The sequence below is a fragment of the Schistocerca piceifrons genome, chromosome 2 (genome assembly GCF_021461385.2).
Source record: "Schistocerca piceifrons isolate TAMUIC-IGC-003096 chromosome 2, iqSchPice1.1, whole genome shotgun sequence".
Taxonomy (NCBI): Eukaryota; Metazoa; Arthropoda; class Insecta; order Orthoptera; family Acrididae; genus Schistocerca; species Schistocerca piceifrons.
Window position 1 is genome coordinate 199,485,152 of NC_060139.1, and position 22,475 is coordinate 199,507,626.

A 22,475-nucleotide genomic window follows, 5' to 3' on the forward strand; every position below is an offset into this window, starting at 1 on the left:
GAGTCCATGGCATGTCATGCTGCAGCACTTCTGCATTCTCGTGGGGCCCTACATGATATTAGGCAGGTGTATCAGTTTCTTTGGCTCTTCAGTGTGTGGCTGACTACACTTGATGTTAAATAATGTTATTACTTATTAAGTTTTGTTTCCAATGGTGAGCTGTTTCACTGTATTTACCATTCTCGGTTTTTCTCTGTTGTCAGCAAACACGCTGCAAGGCATCTTCATGCTGGGGTTGGCCTTCTCTAGCTGCAACTCAGTTATGGCCACTATCTGCCTCACAGCAGCTGTTGCTATGAGTGGAGCTGAACCAACTGGCTTTTTAGCAACGTACATAGATCTCAGTCCCAATTTCTCCAGTAAGTATACCATTTGTAAATGGTAATGTACCTAATAGCTGTGATGACTGTCCACTTAAATACAATATTCCACAGGTCCTATCAGGAAGTAGAATCTACACAGTCATAATAAGCATTAACAGAGACAAGAAGCTATCAGGACTAATTGTATAGAATATATTACCTATATTTAAACTGGTTTTTCTTGTACTGGTTGTGCTAACTGTAAATGAACAAAAAGCAATAAAAAAGCTGTTTCTTTGTAAATACATGCTGCTTCCTCACTTAGCAGTGAGGAATTGTTCATCTACTGCTTTTCCTTCACATAAGAGGTGTGTTCAATGAGTTATTTTTTTCTCAGCCAGTTTCAGTTGAAAAAATGCAGAATTCAGCAACAGTGAACTTACTTTATTAAATAAAGGTCTGAAACATAATCTTGCAGCAAATCTCAGTAATCACAGTGTTACAAATCTCATAGCCTGCACAAAACTTGCATGGGACACAGCAAAACTAGACACAAGTGAGAAAAATGCACTCACATACATGGCAAATAAACTGGTAATGAAACAACTACAAGCAAATAATACCCGCCAAAACACTGAATTGGAAGATTTGAAAAATATTAACAGTAAACTATCTGAAAGGAAAGCACTCATAATAAAGGCTGACAAAGGAAATTCTTTAATCATAATGCATGAAAGAGAATACATAGAGAAAGCCTTACAATTTTTCTGTAGCAACAATATTACTGAAATAAAGTCAGATCCTACAATAAAACTCTAAATTAAACTCTGTAAGCTATTACAAAACTGTAACTTTTTACTGAACAAATATGAAGTATGTAACTGTATAACAATGAATCCCTCAGCATCAAAACTTCATGCACAGCCAAAGGTTCACAAAGAAAATTGTCCCATTTGCCTGATTGTTAACTCAAGAAACAGCCCTGCATATGTCATAAGTCGTGAACTAAAAGACCTCATTACCAGATACTACCGGTATACATTTGAAAGTACCTACACCACACATAACACAAATGAACTCATAAGCTTAATTAAAGACATCCACATCCCACCAACAGCTAAATTACCATCACTAGACATAGTCAACCTATACACGAACATCCCTGTCAAGGAGACTATTAACCTTATAAGAAACAACCTGCCTCAATATAAGAAAATTAGTATTGCAGAGACCTATGAACAAGAAATACTTACACTTATTCTAGAGCATAATTACTTTAGCTTCAACAACAAGCTGTACCAACAACATGATGGTTTGGCAATGGGAAGTAGCTTGGCTGGGATATTGGCTGATATTTACATCAACCATATAGAACAAAAATTCTTCTCAACCAACCAGCACATCTCAAACAAAATAATCTACTTCAGAAGATATGTTGATGATACAGTCTTTCTTTTTGATGGCACAATGAAATTGATCCATTAGCAGTAGATCCAAGCAAAATGTACAAAAATATTAAAGTCACAGTTGAACATGAAACTAATAAAAGCATTAACTTTCTTGACCTGAAGATTTGTAATAATAACCATAAACATCAATTCAGTATTTACAGAAAACCTACCACCACGGAGGTCAGTATTGACAACTCATCTTGGCACCCCCGCCAACAAAAAATGGCATATTTCAGAGCCATGGTACATCGAATTAAAAAAGTACCAACAAATGACACAGACCAACAAAATGAAATCAATATAATTAAAACAGTTGCTCATAATAATAGATATAAACCCATAATAATAGAAAAACTCCACAACAATATGCAAACAAAAACCACAGATCCACTTAGCAATCCACACAACATGCACTCTAAACCATATCAGCGCGCCACAGAAGTCAAACCCAAATATGTTGCTCTCCCATTCATACGACCACTATCATACCAAATAGCAAACTTCTTTAAAAAGAAAAATGTCACAATCAGCTTTTCCACAAATGCTACATTACAAGAAAAAGTAATCCATGATGTAAACACCTCCAAGAACCCCTACAGTAAATCAGGAAAATACTAGCTCAAATGTGATACATGCCCAAAATTCTACACTGGACAGACAGGCAGAAGTTTTGAAGTTAGATACAAAGAACACATTGATGCTTTAAGACTTGGCAACTTGAACAAATCTGCATTTGTAGCCCATATTGCTGAAGAAAACCATTCAGTGAGAAACATTGAGAACAACCTAAAAATTTTACATATGGCAGAAAAGGGAGGTGCTATGAATATAATGGAAGAAATAGAAATATACACACTCAAGAACAGCACTCCATACTATATCCTTAATGAACAAATTGAGTTGGCTAACACCCCTTCCCTGAAAAATTTCCAAAAATTATTTTCCACCCTCCAAAGCAAATAGTATTCCTAAATCTTTAACATGGGACATCTTTATAATTAGTGTAGCGGTATTTGCTCTGATATTCTAATATTCACAAAATCATTCTCTCTATACTGGCGTAAAAGGCATTGCAGTTGCATAAGTGAATATATGATCTTTTTCCAAACATGGGACATTTTTATAATGTTACGATATTTCATAGCATCTTTGACATTCATATGTTTGTAAACACTTTGTATCTATCAAAACATGCAGTACATGTTAGAAGTCTGTTCTGTGACAAATATGAAATGCTCAGTGATACAAATTTATGTGTGAAATGGTAGGAATGTGGTGCAAATGTACTCAGTGGCAAAAACTATGAACGCCGTCTTCTGGATGAAAACTATGAAAACAAGTACTCAAAACTGACATTTCGCGGGAGTCATATCCCAGTACAAATCTGTAATGCAACCATCTGTGTGACATGCTTATAATGATGTATTATTTATATTTTAGGACAACTAATCAGTAAAAACTGCACCTTATGTTCTAATGAAAGCATGAAAGCTGTCTGACAATGAATTGTAATGATTTGAAACCGGTAACCGTACCTTTTGAATAAAGGAACTTAAAATAAATTTGTGGCTTGTTGCTGTCTCAACATCATCAACATTTGAACGCAGAATTTGTTGTGGGACATCCTGGAATATTCCTACTTTAGTCCCTATAGTTTCATGACGTTCCAATCGATACCAGCACTATATGTAGGCTTCGGAAGTGTGTTCCAAGCAGGGAGCTGTGACTGAGTTTCTGCTGGCAGAAACAGAGCATCACAGATATTCATAGATGCTTACAGAATGTCTACAGAGAATGGCTGTGAACAAAAACGTGGTGAGCCATTGGGCAAGGTGTCTGTCATTATCTCAACAAGGTTGTGCAAACCTGTCCAATCTCCCATACACCAGCCAGTTGCACACAAATGTGAATACTGCAATGTTGGCATGTGTGCACACTCTCATTCAAGGTGATCAACAGATCACAATTAAACACGTTGCTCCACAATTGGGTGTCTTTGTTGGTAGTCCTGACACACTCGCCTACCAGTTGGGGTATTCAAAACTGTGTGCCTGCTGGATTCCACACAGGCCTAACAGAAGATCATAAAAAGCAACAAAGAACCATCTGTGCAAAATTGATTGAATGTTACAAGGCTGTTCATGACAATTTTTTGTCAAACATCATCATATGTGACGAAACAGGGTTCATCACTTTGAATCGGAAACAAAACTGCAATCCATGGAGTGGCACCACACCATGTTTCCTTTGATGAAAAAGTTCAAGGCCACACTCTCAGCCAGCAAAGTCATGGTGACAGTTTTCTGTGACTCAAGGAGTTATTCTGTTTGATGTCCTCCTTCATGGTAAAATGATCAACTCAGAAGTGTATTGTACTACCCTCAGGAAATTGAAGAAACAGTTTCAGCATGTTTGTCACCACAAAAATGCAAATAAACTTCCACTTCTTCATGACAATGCAAGGTCTCAAACAAGTCTGTGCACCTGATATGAGCTCATAAAACTTCACTGGACTGTTCTTTCTCATCTACCCTACAGCCCAGATCTTGCATCTTCTGACTTGCAACTGTTTGGCCCAATGAAGGATGCACTCCACAGGAAGCAGCTCAAAGATGTTGGGGAGGTTATTGATGCAGCAAGATGTTGGCGCCAATGACAACCAGTAGAGTGGTAGCATGCAGGTTTATAGGCACTCCCAATAAGGTGGCACAAAGCCAGCACACTGAATGGAGATTTTGTTGAAAAACAGGGTTTTTCAGCCAAAAGAGTGGGGAATAATATGGTGTACTGGAATCCTGAATAAAACCAATCTGCTTTCAGAAAAAAATGTGTTGGATTAATTATTAAATGATCTTTGTGTATTCCGCTCAGTTTTTGAAACATTGGAATTCACATATCAGAAAGAATGTCTGTCTACAGGCATCATCAGCAGCTGACCAGCTGAAACTTCCTGTCAGAATAAAGCTGTGTGCCAGACCAAGACTAGAACTCAGGACCTTTGCCTGAGTTTGAGTCTCAGTCCAGTACACAGTTTTAATCTGCCAGGAAGTTTCAAATCAGCGTGCACTCAGCTGAGAGTGAAAATTCCATTCAGTTGACCAGCTGATTTACAGGTATGACCATTTTTTTAAACTAAACATATCTTGCAACTTGTCTCTGTGTAATGTGTTAGCAATACATAAAATTTTATGACATATTGTAAGTGAAAATAATTGTCTGCTGTATTTTATCAAAGGATTTATTATAGATTCAGTCTTTACACAAGGGATACACAGCATTCATTAAGTGATACAGTAAAAGGACCCACATCTCATCACTGTTCAGACAAAGGGCTATATAGAGGATCTGGTCCTTCACATCTTAACTCACCAATCCTCTGCAAACCACAGTGACATGCATGACAAAGAGTATGACCCGTTCAACCAGTTATTAGTGCTTTTTCCCATTCCATTCATGTATGGAGTGCAGAAAGAATGATTGTTCAGATACCTCTGTGCATGCTGTAATTAATCTAATCTTGTCCTCATAATCCATATGGGAGCAATATGTAGTGGGTTTAGTATATTACTAGCGTCATCACTTAAATATGGCTGTTGAAACATTGTTAGTAGACTTTCTTGTGATAGGCTCTTGAAATAGATGGAAACTAACAGTTCAATTCTTTCAAAATCTCTGTGATACCCTCCTGTGGGTAAAACAAAGCTGTGACCACTTGTGCTGACCATCTCTGTATATGTTCAACATCCCCTTTTAGTCTATTTAAATTGTTATTACACAATATTGTTACTGATCTTATGATGTTATAATTATCTACTTTTGTATGGTTTTTTATTTTGATTTCAAGTTTCACATAATTATACTTAAAACATACATACTATTAAACATTAAACTGGAACTGTACTATGAGCCAATTTTGTATCTGAGAGAGTGTGAGGTAACAGGCGAGTTGAGGCGCCCTGAAAATATTCTAAGTTCGGAGTTGCATGGCCGCAAGGACAGGGCTCATCAGTGACGGCGTGGTGCTGTAAATTAGCCGGAGCAAGAGGGGTAGCCCCAGCACATGGTCCAGACTGACCACATGGCTGGGAATTCCATGTTGATTCTGTGTTGTGGAATGGGCTTTGTGTTGAGGAAGGAGATTTGTATGCCATGGAGTGCCAAAGATGGCATACTTCAGAAAACCATAATGGCAGACATTATACAGCTCATGTAGAAATTAATAATAGCCAGAGGAATCATGATACCTTAAAAATAAACATCTACATTACCATTATATGATTGACAATTCTGAGGGTGTGATCAGATTTTCAATATCTCTATTAGTTTAAAGTTTAGTGTCTGGTAATAAATTATACAAGTAACACCCAGTTCTGAATTTCCAAAATCTAAACGGTTCATCTGATTTTGTCAATCAACATGTCTTTAGAAAGCTATTAGTGTAAACCTAAATTTGTATAAATCACAGATATGTAACTTAAATAGTACATGAGTTATTGGAGGTCAAAGTGACTGATTAATATCAATCGCGTCAGGCCATAAGTACTCCACAGTTACAAGAAAAAACAATAGCAGTATGCTTATAAATATACAGTCCTGGAAATGGAAAAAAGAACACATTGACACCGGTGTGTCAGACCCACCATACATGCTCCGGACACTGCAAGAGGGCTGTACAAGCAATGATCACACGCACGGCACAGCGGACACACCAGGAACCGCGGTGTTGGCCGTCGAATGGCGCTAGCTGCGCAGCATTTGTGCACCGCCGCCGTCAGTGTCAGCCAGTTTGCCGTGGCATACGGAGCTCCATCGCAGTCTTTAACACTGGTAGCATGCCGCGACAGCGTGGACGTGAACCGTTGACGGACTTTGAGCGAGGGCGTATAGTGGGCATGCGGGAGGCCGGGTGGACATACCGCCGAATTGCTCAACACGTGGGGCGTGAGGTCTCCACAGTACATCGATGTTGTCGCCAGTGGTCGGCGGAAGGTGCACGTGCCCGTCGACCTGGGACCGGACCGCAGCGACACACGGATGCACGCCAAGACCGTAGGATCCTACACAGTGCCGTAGGGGACCGCACCGCCACTTCCCAGCAAATTAGGGACACTGTTGCTCCTGGGGTATCGGCGAGGACCATCCGCAACCGTCTCCATGAAGCTGGGCTACGGTCCCGCACACCGTTAGGCCGTCTTCCGCTCACGCCCCAAGATCGTGCAGCCCGCCTCCAGTGGTGTCGCGACAGGCGTGAATGGAGGGACGAATGGAGATGTGTCGTCTTCAGCGATGAGAGTCGCTTCTGCCTTGGTGCCAATGATGGTCGTATGCGTGTTTGGCGCCGTGCAGGTGAGCGCCACAATCAGGACTGCATACGACCGAGGCACACAGGGCCAACACCCGGCATCATGGTGTGGGGAGCGATCTCCTACACTGGCCGTACACCACTGGTGATCGTCGAGGGGACACTGAATAGTGCACGGTACATCCAAACCGTCATTGAACCCATCGTTCTACTATTCCTAGACCGGCAAGGGAACTTGCTGTTCCAACAGGACAATGCACGTCCGCATGTATCCCGTGCCACCCAACGTGCTCTAGAAGGTGTAAGTCAACTACCCTGGCCAGCAAGACCTCTGGATCTGTCCCCCATTGAGCATGTTTGGGACTGGATGAAGCGTCGTCTCACGCGGTCTGCACGTCCAGCACGAACGCTGGTCCAACTGAGGCGCCAGGTGGAAATGGCATGGCAAGCCGTTCCACAGGACTACATCCAGCATCTCTACGATCGTCTCCATGGGAGAATAGCAGCCTGCATTGCTGCGAAAGGTGGATATACACTGTACTAGTGCTGACATTGTGCATGCTCTGTTGCCTGTGTCTATGTGCCTGTGGTTCTGTCAGTGTGATCATGTGATGTATCTGACGCCAGGAATGTGTCAATAAAGTTTCCCCTTCCTGGGACAATGAATTCACGGTGTTCTTATTTCAATTTCCAGGAGTGTATTTATTCATCTATGTCTTTGTTTATATCCGATATATACTATTCATGAAGAAATTGGTCAATTATTTACTGTGTTTTAGAAAGCACAGAGACATTAGACTACTGGCTTACGTCTGTTCTATTCCTTTGATATATGTTTATTTAATTAGTTTATGTATTTGATAATGTGTGTTAGAGCGTGTTTAAAGTCCAGTCACAGGAATATTTATTTAATTTGAAGTTATTTAAATGTAAATCCAGTATTTCGAATGTGTTTCATTATGCTTGTGAGTGTGCGTTGGCTTGGAGACAGGGCGGGAGCACTCTAGCCAATCACAGTGATTGTTCCAAAAAGGACACTTGGAGAGACTATATGGAAGTGGGGGAGGAGCATCATATAGAGAGAGAACAGAGGAGTTCTGGACAGTACGGGAGAGGACACAGGACAGTCCTGGACAGTACGGTGCGACAGACGCACGGTCGCGGGAAAGACTTGGAAAGTGGAGCAGTTTGCGTGTGGTCACAGGAGATAGAAATATTTCATAGTGCCAACTTGTGCACTTGTGAGATTTTCATGGCTTCTGCAGTGAAGACATAGTATGTGTTTAGAAGTGAATATTTCATGAGCTATGGTGTTGTTCATAACTAATTACATGAAGTGTTTCACTGTTAATCAACTTATATTTTATTTAATTGCTGGACCATTGACACCAATAAGTGTTTTACAGTAATAAAGGACATTCTTAAAGGTACTTCTGCCATTGTACTCATCATTTTAAGTTGTTAAAAGAGTATCTACAGAATTTATTTAATTACAGTCTTTCATTTATAGATGTCTATATTACGTTCAAAATTCTCAATTGCCGAGTGATAGGAACATTCGACCATTCAACTCATCTGTATATTCATATTGCATATTGTAGACTCAGCAGTATCTGGTTTGTACTGCAGCAACTACATATCCCAGCCCCTAGACCACAAAACCAGCCAAAACTTTTAACATTTCATCTCTGAGGCTCTGGGTTCGTAGTTGAGGGCCACCACCACACTATTTCATTTTGTATTTGAAAGCCCGCAAAGGGGAGGGGGCAATGGGGGTGTGATATAATTAAATGCTACGAACTTAACCTTACTTGAACAGATAAAAAAACATCAAATCTCTACCTATAGCATCAGTCTTGTCAAACAGTTTGTAAACTAGCCAGATAATACTGAAGGTAGGTTTTTAATATTATACAAGTTCATCAGTCACTTGCATGTCGTGTGATGTGAAATAAACAAGCACTAACTTAAATTTCAATGTCAGTTCTTTATTGGTCCCGTTAAGCCAACACAAATTTACACCACAAACAGCAACAGTAATGCAAACTTTTTGAAAATATCCGTTTCAAGCTGTCCACAGTGTGTTCAAATCACAACTCTTTCTCTCTCTGTTAGAACTCTTATACGGCTGACAACAATGCTTCTGTGCTGAAGGTGTGCAAAACCCAAAGACTCCTCTCACCTCTGTCTTGGATACAACATTTCTATCCATATTTTGGGAGCACCCCCTCTTTGGCATTCTCTGTCTCTCTAATTTCTATTATTTACTCCCATTCTGTGAACTCCACATTGACTTCTATCATTGAGTCTATGAAATCTACCATGGTTCCTTGGATCGTTGCTGGGTTTTCCTAAACCTCTCCAGTCCTTTTCCTTCACCCCTCTTCCTTCCTCTTCAACTCTTCTGCCAGAAGAAGGAGTCACTGGCTCCGAAAGCTTGTAAAAGTTAAACCCTTTTGTGTGTGTGTTCCCCTGCCACTGCTTGTTGAATAGATTCTTTATCTATCCATTTACATTATACTTTCCTTACCTAGGCAGGCAATTTATTCTTAAGAGCCACAACATCTATTCCAGCATCTCTTCAAGCTAACTGTCTTAAGGTTGTGTCTCTTCACTTGTGTGAAATCCCTCAATATAGATTGCTGTTTATCCTTAGACCAAAATTCAGTCAGGATCTTGGATTCCAATTCTGATAATGACGTACCGAACTCTACCTCTTCTGCTGCCTACCAATATGCATCATTATCGAAATATGACACTTTCTTTTTATTCAGCCAACAACTGGGTAACACATTACTAAAATCTTTCACAAACTCTACAGGATTCTCATTTCTCACAGGATTAGATCTACAAAACATTTTACATTTCACAAGCAAGCTTTCTGCATGCATGCATGGACTATTACTACTACTACCACCATTAGTTCCCTTACTACATACTGCTCTAACATACTTTTCAACATTTGTTCATTTATTTTCTACCTCCTGGGACAATTTGCTTCCTCCTTCTGCTTTAACTACTTCATGGTTCTCATCACAATGACTCTGTATTACTATAATATGTTTTTCTACAAAGATTCCAATGTCATTACGTTGCTGGCCAACTCTACAGGACTATTATTGAAATCATTAGAAAGCATTACATCTACATCTACATTATTACTCTGCAATTCACAGTTAAGTGCCTGGCAGAGGGTTCACTGAACCAACTTCAGGGTATTTCTCAACTGTTCTACCCTCAAATGGCACAAGAAAAAAAGGGCATGTAAATCTTCCTTGAGAGATCTGATTTCTCTTATTTTATCATGATGATCATTTCTCCCTATGTAGGTGGGCACCAACAGAATATTTTTGCAATCAGAGGAGAAAGTTAGTGATTGAAATTTTATGAAAAGGTTCTGCTGCAATACAAAATTCCTTTGTCTTAATGAGCCATCCCAACTCACATAATATGGCAGTAGTGCTCTCCCTTCTATTTTGCAATAATACAAGATGAGCTTCCTTCTTTGAACTTTTTTGCTGTCCTGTGTCAGTCTCACCTGATGCCGATACCACACCATACACCTATACTCTGGAAGAGGGCGATAAGTGTGGTGTAAGCAGTCTCTTTATTAAACCTGTTGCACTTTCTAATGTTCGGCCAATAAATCACTCTCTTTGGTTTGTTTTCCCCACAGCATTAGCTGTGTGATTCTACCAACTTAAATTATTCATAACTGTAATCTCTATGTATTTAGTTGAATTTACAGCCTTTACATTAGTGTGGTTATCGTGTAACCAAAAGTTAGTGGATTTCTTTTAGTACTCATGTCAATGAGTAACTCATTTTGTCTACCATTAGGGATCAGTCCTATCTCTTACTAATTATATGGTGTGTATATATATATATATATATATCTCGGTTGTTGTTGATACTATTTCTTTGAAATCAAACCACACTTGGCCTGTATGTATATAACCAGATTGAAAGGAGGTATGAAGCAAATTTTTACCTGTTTTTTAAAGTAGATTTGTCTTGCATTTATTTTTGGTAGCTTTGGATGTACAGTATTCAGTATCGTTACATCAACCTTGTGGTCACAATCCCTGATGTTCCCTATTTGCTCAGTATTATTTGTTGCTAAGAGGTCAAATATTTACATTTTGTGTGGGCTCCTGAATTAACTGTTCAAAATAATTTTCTGGGAAAGCATTCAGTACAATTTTGGCTGATGTTTTACACCTACCACCAGCTTTAAACATGTAATTTTGACAAATGTTTTGATAGCATTTGTATCCTCCTTGATCTTGTCTCTAACAGAATTCAGCTGCAGTTTAACTGATTTAACTGAATCCACACCATATCTAATTTAACTGAACTTACTTCAGATTTACCTGAACTAGCTTCAGACTTAACTGAACCAACTTCAGACTTAGCTGAACCTACCTACTTCCCAATATTATCAAGCATCTCCACCAAAATATCCCTTTTCAAAAATGCTTGCACTTCCCCAACATTATGATCATAATCTTGTTGTATTAGGCCCTGCTCTTCATCACAAACCTTTCAACACTACCATCTCCGTGACACAAAAATTGTCATCAGTGCAGCTAGATTCTGCTATGATTCTTATTTAATAAACTGCTGTTATTGGTGCATTCCATCTATACAACCATTGCCACCTTTCACATCCCTACTGATCAGTTTCACATCTCAGGAGCAACTACACACTGCTATGCTGTACTGGGGCTCACCTCTTGTTTACTTACAGTGGACACTCTGGTCTGCCAATCATTAATCATAATAGTGCTGGTTGGGAAGGGAGCAGCAAACAAAAATATTCTCTCTGTCCCAGTGTGAGTGTGCCTGCAATTAATGCTTAGTGGAGTCCAAGATGATCTGAGTGCTGCAATCAGTCAGAATGCTTCATCCCAATGCATGTGCTCTAGGCATACAAGGACTGTTCAAAAGAAATCAGAGATCCTAAAGTTTTTTGAATATGATCATATAATGTGATTATACTATATGCAAATCTTAAGACTATGTGTAAGAATGGCACTGATCTGGATTTCAAAGCTGTTGTGTGTAAGGGCCTCTTTCTAGATCTTACGTAACTAGAAGAGAAGATAATAGCATCTGCCACTGCTCACTTAATATTTACTATTTATTTATTTATTTATATGATTATCAATGAGAAATAACCGTTATCTATTGGCTGGTCATTAAGGGATGGGGATGGCAAGTCATCTGCTACACAAAATTTTCTTAGTATTCATTCATAATTTATTGGCTACAAATTAATTACCTAGAATAACATTTCATCAGATAATAGGAAGAAAAATTATGTAAGAAAACTAACTTTATAAGTCTCCTTCTATGTGTGCTACCTCTGTTATTCAAAGAGGTTATTGCAGATCCAGTTTCAAAATCAGTTTGCCAGAGAGCACTTCTCTTTTCAACATAGCCAAAGTCCTAGATAATATTTACTCTCTAATGTTTTCTCAAACTGAAGTATTCAGTCTAAGTAAGTTGCAGGAAATAATTATCTGTAAATAAAGCATCATGTAATGCAAAGAAGCATGTCATAGGGTTCAAATATTATAATAGCTGTATCACATCGGGAATGTTTGACAATGAAAAAGGAGATATGCAGAAGAGAAACAACGTTTCAGCCAGCATCATATAGTTTCCCGCAGTAAAAGCCCCACACCACATACACTCTCTTATGAAGTTGAGCAACAAACTACAATTTGGAATCCTTGAATATCAAGGGTCTGTGCATGAGTCTCAGTCCAAAGTAGTGCCATCTTTTACTTTATTCCTATTTTTACAGACCATTATTTTGACAATGAAATGAAATGTCGTGTGGCGAGGGCCTCCCGGCAGGCAGACCTGATTACCTGGTGCAAGTCTTTTGAGGTGACACCACTTTGGTCACCTGCACATTAATGAGGGTGAAATTATGGTGATGAAGACGACACATTCACGCAACCCCTGAGCGAAGAAAATCTCCAACCCAGCTGGAAATTGAACCTGGGCCACCCGGCATGACAAGCTGGCATGCTGTCCACTCAGCTACAGTGGCATACATTTTGACAATAAATAGCAAAGAAGCCAATATTCTTGTCAAATAAAAATATTTATTTCACTCCTGGATGCAGATGTCATGAACCATTAAATAAAATAAGATATTATTCAACATTTTCAACTAATTTTGTCATATTCCTTCAATATTATAATTATTTTTACAAAAACACTAACCAGCCAAAACCAGAGTGCCATAATTTAAAATACCACCTTCAATTACATAAGTGTTTTACTACAGAAAATTCATATTCTCTTTCAGATAATCATATTTTCATATCGACTTACCAGTGCCTCTTATACTCTCAAATCCTTTTGCTTTTCAAACTTGTTGACTGAAAAAATGAAATTGTAAAACCAACTACTGCAAAGAGAGGGTCCACAACACCTTCCGAAACATCGCTGCACCTCATAATAACTTACACATCTCATATTTTTCTTTATTACTTCATTAACTTCATCACTGCCTGTCTTTTATCATTACTTCATTGACTCATTTCTTCATATCACTGCTTCATTACCATCTAATTCTCCATTACATAAATGTCATTGCTCCATAAACCCATCACTTCATTACCTCACAATTACTTCATTAATTAAACATCTAAATCCTTGCTGCACTTTACCCATAAAAATGACTCTACTGAATGGCACTCAATAGCAACAATCAGGTACTAAAAAAATTTCCTTAATGAAACAGAGACAAAGGAACATGTACTTCATATATAATTCATTTTAATCAACATATTTCTCATTCCTCAAGCCTTTAGACCTATGTAATGACTACATTTGAGCGGAATAATCTTTATTATAGTCAACATTACTTATTTTTACCTCAACCTCCTTTACCTTGGCCTCAAGGGCTATAATATAGCAAACTTGTACTAAAGATAAAATCTCACCTAGGCAACTGAAATTTATTTCACTTGAATCTATCAAATGAGATTAAATTGCTTCAAATGATCAGGGTGGAATGTCAACAATGCAATTAAACTTTAGACTGCTACTCACCATAAAGATGACACACTGTGTTGCAGACAGGCACAATGAAAAGATGCTTACACAACAGTTTTTGGCCAAATCCTTCTTTAGAAAAGAAAACACACACACACACACACACACACACACACACACACACACACACACACACACACACACACTACATGAGCAAGCACACCTCATGCAAACATGACTGCCATCTCTGGCAGCTTGGACTAGAATGCCAATTCCACCTTTTCACCATACAGATATCTTGTCTAAATCATTTCCCAATTGATTTTGATCATCTGATGACTTTACAAGACAGTAAATGACAGTGTTCTCTGCAAACAATCTAAGAGGGCTGCACAGATTGTCTCCCGTGCTGTTCATGTAGATCAGGAAACACCAGATATTACTTCTAAAATCATCAATTTTTGACACTATAATGTAATTGAATAGATAAGAATTCTACTCACAAAGCAGAGGTAGGAGAACACACATATACTATCTGGTAGGTCTTTACTGAACCTGAGTTCTGGGTGACTTTCCAGAACTCTACTCCTTTTCCTAAACTTCTCCAGTCCTTTTCCTTCACCCCTCTTCCTTCCCCTTCAACCCTTTTGCTGGAAGAAGGGGCCACTGGCTCTCAAAGCTTGCACATGTAATACCTTCTTTATATGGGTGTTCTCCTGCCACCACTTGGTGAGTAGATTTTTTATCTATCCAATTACAGATGTTACTACTGTTTTGCATGATGACTTTCCCTCAATTGCTATGAACTGTAACCTTTCTGACAGTGTCTCCTGAATCCAGTTGTACAACTGAAGTGATACTCCACAGGTATGCAATTCAATTGGAAGTCACTTCTGAGGAATGGTGTTAATAGCCTTCTGCAAATCTGAAAATATGTTGATAGCACTCATTAATTCATGACAATAAATGATATTTTCTGAATCTGTGCTGACTACTTGTCAGTAAATTGTTTTCTTCGTGGTAATTCGTAACATCTGAACACAGTACATGTACCAACGTCGTATTGTAGATGGATTGTATCACTAATTTGACTAGCAATGGCTTCATCACAAGAAGCACACTCCTCTAATTTTATTCTGCTATCATCATCACTTTCACGGTTAATCTTCATGTTCATGTTCATATGACTGCAAAGATGCTGATTGTAGAAATGTAAAAAGGCAGATTTTAATGAAGATTTTACATATACTGGCATTTGATAATATTAGTACAAAGATGTTAACAATATGAGAACTAGCCACTGATTTACTGCTTTGAAGCGATGTTCATCTCATAAATATTGGCATCAAGCTATTTTGTATTTTTGCAAAACATAATCATTTGAAAAAGACTAGGTTAAATTTTATAGCTTTGGATGGCATACGTATTCAGACTATAATCTGGTTTATGAAATATGTTGTGGCTTAGTAAATTAGCAAAGTTCATGAAACCATTTTCTGTATCTGTACTGGAACTACCCTAACTACAGATATGGCAGTGATATTAAAATTTATAATGCTGTATATTAATTTATCATATTTTTAATTAGTGGCTTAACAGCTTAATGAAAGGTGCCATTCGATCCAGAAAAATTAGATCTACGAGACTATAAAGATTAACTTGAGATAATACGTAGGTAATATGACACAGAAAATAACAGTAAGTGTGGCTTGTACCAAACTTTAATTATAAATATGTTTCAAGTTAACTAGTTTCCAGCAAATCAAAACATGTTCTGAGGGAGAGTGGAATGAATGGTTTTGAGTGAATGGTGACAATATTTTAGATTGTGCTGATAACTAAAAAATGTTTTCCCATTACATTTCATAAATGTGACTGAGTTTACTTACAATGTTTAGTCAAGAATGCTTTCAGTCAAACTAAATGTACTATTACAACAGCTATCAGAAGAGCAATAAATTTTTATGAATTATGGCATAAATGCTATTTTGATAAACCCACATTCCCACTGCTTATACACTATGTGTATAATTAATTTTTGATGAAAATTTAGTAACATAAGAGCCACAGAAACATAATAGATGGGAAGATCAAACCCAGTTATTCACAAAGTGTAAATATTTTTTAGTAGTATTGTAGAACAGCAATGTTTGTTGAATAATTTATTCTGAATTTTTACACTGTGCTTGAAATCTTCTGCAAGTTTTATTATTGTAATTGAATTTAAATGTTCTTACTGAAATTTTACTATTTTCTTATTCCACCAGGTGTACTTGTGGGCATTGGTCATATGATTTCTGTGACCCCAGGATTCGTGTCCGCTGCAGTTGTCGGTGCTTTGACATACAAAAATGTGAGTTATACTGTTCTTGCTATGTGATAAATTCAGTTATCTGATGTTTTAACAGGGCTTTTCAAATGTAAATTTTGCATTGTAGTAAACAAGTGTCAATTTGAAAATCAGGCCCTGAAATATCTCAGAGTTTTCTACTTAACCCTTATTGATCATCTCTCAGACCGCTAATAATATTTGTGTCGAGATATTTCTCACACCCCTGCAAAGCCAAATGGACTCTTCCATGTACCTTCCCATTGGCTGTCAAGCTACACGTGCCAGCATTCTTGCTGCTCTTTGTTTCGCAATTATTAGCCTTGAGAGGTCTCACAGACGTATCATAGTGTTTGCGTGCCGTGTTTTCTTGCATGCTACTGTTTCTCCATGGTGGGGAAAGCTGGGCCTTCTGTTCAACGTGTGTTATCTGAGACAGATGTCTTCACTTGCAAGATGAGCCTCAGACACCGAAAGAAAAATTTGAAAATCGAAAAACGTGCGCCTTTTGCCCTCCTCGTCTGAAGAGGAAAACAAGGTAACCAGGTCAACAGCGTGGCATTCCGATTTGTTTGGAGTGTTGGTTGGTTGGTTTGTGGGATTAAAGGGACCAGACTGCTACGGTCATTGGTCCCTTTTTCCAAGTACTAAAAACACCCACAGAGAAGAAAAACGATTAACAGAATAGAGCACAGACGACACAGAACAAGAGAAACGTAGACAAGGACCAGACAAAACGAACTAAAATCACACAGAGTGTGACGGTGGTTGGCCGACCATAGAAATAAAAAAGGAAAAGCCAACCACTTAAAACACATTAAAAAATCAGTTTAAAACCGGAGGCCAAAGGCCAGAATCAACACAAAACAAGAAGATTAAACAGAAACACTTAGATTAAATGATAAAAACCCCCTGCCCGAATAAAACATAAAACTAAGTCAGCCACAGCAAAGTCATCTGTTAAAAGGGCAGGGAGCGTGTCAGGCAGTGCGAACGACTGCCTGAGCACAGCTAAAAGCGGACACTCCAATAAAATATGGACCATAGATAAAACGGACCCACAGCGACATAGAGGCGGGTCCTCACGGCGCAATAAGTGGCCGTGTGTCAGCCGAGTGTGCCCAATGCACAGCCAGCAGAGGACAACAGACTCCTGGCGGGAGACCCGCATGGACGACCGCCACACAGTCGTCGTCGCCTTGATTGGACGGAGTTTGTTGGGCGTGGGCAGATTGCACCATTCAGCGTCCCAAACCGAAAGAACTTCACGGCGTAACACTGCCCGCAAATCAGTCTCCGGGAGGCCAATCCCCAGAGATGATTTACTAGTGGCCTCTTTCACCAGGCGGTCAACATTCTCATTGCCAGGTATCCCAACATGGCCTGGGGTCCACATGAAGACCACAGAGCGGACGCAACGCGCAAGAGTATGCAGGGACTCATGGATAGCCATCACCAGACGAGAACGAGGAAAACACTGGTCGAGAGCTCGTAAACGGCTCAGGGAATCGCTACAGATAACGAAGGACTCACCTGAGCAGGAGCGGATGTACTCTAGGGCACGAAAGATGGAGACCAGCTCAGCAGTGTAAACGCTGCAGCCATCTGGCAAGGAACGTTGTTCGGAATGGTCCCCAAGAGTTAGCGCATACCCAACACGACCAGCAACCATCGAACCGTCAGTGTAAACAATTCCAGAGCCCTGATACGTGGCCAGGATGGAATAAAAGCGGCGGTGGAAGGCCTCAGGAGGGACTGAGTCCTTCGAGCCGTGTGCCAAGTCGAACCGAATGCAAGGGCGAGGAACACACCACGGGGGTGTACGCAGAGGTGCCTGGAAAGGAGGTGGAACAGGGAAAAACCCAAGCCCGGAGAGAAGCTCCTTGACGCATACGGCGATCGGACAACCCGACCGGGGCCGATGGTCTGGCAGATGGCCGACTGACTGCGGGAACAGGACACGGTAATTTGGATGCCCGGGCAAGCTAAAAACATGGGCAGCATAAGCAGCCAGTAATTGTTGGCGTCGTAACCGCAGTGGAGGGACACCTGCCTCCACTAGTATACTGTCCACAGGGCTGGTGTGGAAAGCACCAGTGGCAAGGCGTATCCCGCTATGGAGGATTGGGTCCAGCACCTGCAATGCAGATGGGGAAGCGGAGCCTTAAGCCAGGCTCCCATAATCCAGACGAGACTGAATTAATGCATGGTAGAGCCAGAACAGGGTAGATCGGTCGGCGCCCCAGCAGGTGTGGCTCAAACATCGCAGAGCATTGAGATGCCGCCAACACGCCTATTTGAGCTGCCAGATATGAGGCAGCCAAGTCAACCGGGCATCAAAAACCACCCCCAAAACCCCGTGTGGTTCCACCACTGAAAGAACTTCGCCGTTAAGAGAAAGCTGCGGCTCCGGGTGGACAGTACGTCGCCGGCAGAAATGCATAACGCAGGTCTTGGCGGCCGAAAACTGGAACCCATGAGCTACAGCCCAAGACTGCGCCTTGCGGATAGCGCCCTGTAGCTGACGTTCAACAGCTGCAATACCAGTAGAGCTGTAGTAAAGGCAGAAGTCGTCAGCATACAGGGAAGCGGAGACAGAATTTCCCACAGCCGCAGCGAGGCCGTTAATGGCTATTAAAAACAGGCAGACACTTAAAACAGAACCCTGCGGCACGCCGTTCTCCTGGACGTGGGAGGAACTATATGAGGCTGCGACTTGCACGTGGAAGGTACGAGACGACAGGAAATTGCGGATAAAAATCAGCAGAGGGCCCTGAAGACCCCATCCATGAAGCGTAGAAAGGATGTGATGACGCCATGTCATATCATACGCCTTCCGCATGTCGAAAAAGACAGCGACCAGGTGCTGATGGCGGGCAAAGGCAGTACGGATGGCCGACTCCAGGCTCACCAGATTGTCGGTGGCGGAGCGGCCTTTACGGAATCCACCCTGAGATGGAGCCAGAAGGCCCCGAGACTCCAGTACCCAATTCAAGTGCCGGCTCACCATCCATTTGAGAACGTTGGTGAGGCTAATGGGGCAGTAGCTGTCCACCTCCAAAGGGCTCTTGCCCGGTTTCAAAACGGGGATGACAATTCTCTCCCGCCATTGCGACAGAAACTCACCCTCAACCCAGAGACGGTTGTAAAGGTCGAGGAGGCATCGCTTGCAGTCTACTGAAAGGTGTTTCAGCATCTGACAGTGGATACGATCGGGCCCGGGAGCGGTATCAGGGCAAGCGGCAAGGGCACTGTGAAATTCCCACTCACTGAATGGAGCATTGTAGGATTCAGAAGTGTTGGTGTGAAAAGAAAGGCTCCGACGTTCCATCCGCTCTTTAATGGAGCAGAAGGCCTGGGGGTAATTCGCAGAAGTGGAACTCATAGCAAAATGCTCTGCTAAGCGGTTTGCAATGACGTCGGAGTCAGTACAAACTGCTCCATTCAGTGAGAGCGCAGGGACGCTGGCGGGGTCCGATAGCCGTAGACGCGTCGAATCTTGGCCCAGACCTGCAATGGAGTGACACGGAGGCCAATGGTGGACACATACCGCTCCCTGCACTCCTTCTTGCCTTGGCGGATAAGGAGGCGGGCCCGCGCACGCAGCCGTTTGAAGGCGATAAGGTGGTCTATGGAGGGATGTTGCTTGTGACGCTGGAGCGCCCGCTGGCGATCTTTAATCGCTTCAGCGATCTCAGGCGACCACCAAGGCACAGTCCTCTGCCGAGGGGACCCAGAAGAACGTGGAATGGCAGATTCAGCGGCAGTAACGATGCCGGTGGTGACCGATTGAACCACCGCATCAATGTCATCATTAGAGAGAGGCTCAATAGCGGCAGTGGAGGAGACCAAGTCCCAGTCAGCCTTATTCATAGCCCATCTGCTAGGGCGCCCAGAAGAGTGACGCTGTGGTAGTGACAGAAAGTGGTCACTACCACACAGGTCGTCATGCACACTCCATTGGACAGACGGTAAGAGGCTAGGACTACGGATCGAAAGGTCAATGGCGGAGTATGTGCCATGCACCACATTGAATTGTGTGAAGGCACCATCATTTAAAATCGAGAGATCGAGCTGCGACAATAAATGCTCAATGGTGGCGCCTCGACCTGTCGCCACTGACCCACCCCACAGAGGGTTATGGGCGTTGAAGTCGCCCAGTAGCAAGAAAGGTGGCGGCAATTGGGCTATCAGCGCAGCCAGGACATACTGCGAGACATCACCATCTGGTAGAAGGTAAAGACTGCAGACGGTAACAGCCTGTGGCGTCCACACCCGAACAGCGACAGCCTCTAAAGGTGTTTGGAGAGGGACAGACTCGCTGTGCAGAGTGTGAAGGACATAGAGGCAGACGCCACCAGACACCCTTTCATAAGCTGCCCGGTTCTTATAAGATCCCCGATAGCCACAGAGGGCGGGGGTGCGCATTGCTGGAAACCAGGTTTCCTGAAGAGCAATGCAGAAGAAAGGGTGAAGGCTGATAAGTTGTCGGATCTCAGCTAGATGGTGGAAAAAACCGCTGCAATTCCACTGGAGGATGGCATTGTCCATGTCTGAGAAAGGCGTGACGGGACTGGGAAGGCAGATTATGCCGCTGGGTCACCTGCTGCCTCTGATGGAGCACCCGTGCAAGTGCTATCCATTGTGTCTGAGGGACTGGTGAGATCGAGGTCCTCAGCGGACGCAAGGATCTTCACCTCATCCACAGACGCAGAGCTTTTAGGTAGCGGTGGAGTAGGTGCCACCGCAGGTGTCTTGGTCTTAAGGGTCTTCAAAGTCGTTTTCTCTCACTGTTCCTTTGGTTGCGTTGTTGAGAGGGCTTATTGGAGTCAGTCTCCGGGACCGAAGAGGATCGCGAAGCCCGTCGACCAGCGACCTGTGGCTTCTTCAGCCACTGGTTGGTGTCTGCTGTGCCGCTGGTAGGAACCTGGGAAGGGAGTGACCCAAGGGATCCCTTCTGAGCGAGAGAAGCCGAAGAAGACTTACGCTTCTCCGGCTTAGAAGTGGGGACTGGTGTCCCCAGTGGTTTAGTGGGTGCTGCTCCCGAGGTAGATGGTGTGGGAGCAGCAGCGAGAGAAGGGGCCCCCATCGTCAAGGGGGCAGGTGAAGTCCTCTGACTCTGAGAGCTGACTGTATATCTTGCAGCTGAAGGAGCTGGAGCAGGAGTGACAGTGGAGGCATAAGATGACATCATGCGCACGGGATGTAGCCTTTCAAATTTCCACTTAGCCTCAGTGTAGGTCAGTCGGTCCAGTGTCTTATATTCCATGATTTTCCGTTCTTTCTGTAAGATACTGCAGTCTGGCGAGCAAGGTGAATGAGGCTCTCCACAGTTGACACAGACGGGAGGCGGAGCACATGGAGTATCGGGATGAGATGGGTGTCCACAATCTCGACATGTGAGGCTAGAAGTACAGCGAGAGGACATGTGACCGAACTTCCAGCACTTAAAGCACCGCATCGTGGGAGGGATATAGGGTTTGACGTCACATCGGTAGACCATCACCTTGACCTTCTCTGGTAATGTATCACCTTCGAAGGCCAAGATGAAGGCACCGGTAGCTACCTGATTGTCCCTCGGACCCCGATGAACACGCCGGACGAAATGAACACCTCGGTGCTCTAAATTGGCGTGCAGCTCGTCATCAGATTGCAAAAGTAGGTCCCGATGGAAAATAATACCCTGGACCATATTTAAACTCTTATGTGGGGTGATGGTAGCGGTAACATCCCCCAACTTGTCACAAGCAAGTAACCTGCGTGACTGGGCAGAGGATGCCGTTTTTATCAAGACTGACCCAGAGTGCATTTTGGACAAGCCCTCCACCTCCCCAAACTTGTCCTCTAAATGCTCTACAAAGAACTGAGGCTTCACGGATAGAAACGAGTCACCATCAGCTCTGGTACAGACGAGATACCTGGGCGAATACATGTCACTGTCATTCATTGCCTTTCGTTCCTCCCATGGTGTGGCCAGGGATGGGAACGATTTGGGGTCATAAACGTTAGCTTTAAAATGAGCCCTCGAACGCTTAGAGACTGTGGGTGGCTGGCCACCAGCGAGAGATGATGTA

General features: G+C 42.1%; 1 long non-coding RNA gene across 1 annotated transcript in view; it reads left to right on the forward strand.

Moving 5' to 3' along the window:
- The first annotated feature begins 330 nt into the window (after window positions 1-330).
- The window catches only part of LOC124774966, a 28,163-nt gene continuing 6,018 nt past the window's right edge, over window positions 331-22,475 (forward strand). Inside the window, exons 1-2 of the long non-coding RNA XR_007015577.1 lie at window positions 331-359; window positions 16,340-16,425. This is a non-coding gene — a long non-coding RNA (uncharacterized LOC124774966). The remainder of the gene's footprint in view (window positions 360-16,339; window positions 16,426-22,475) is intronic.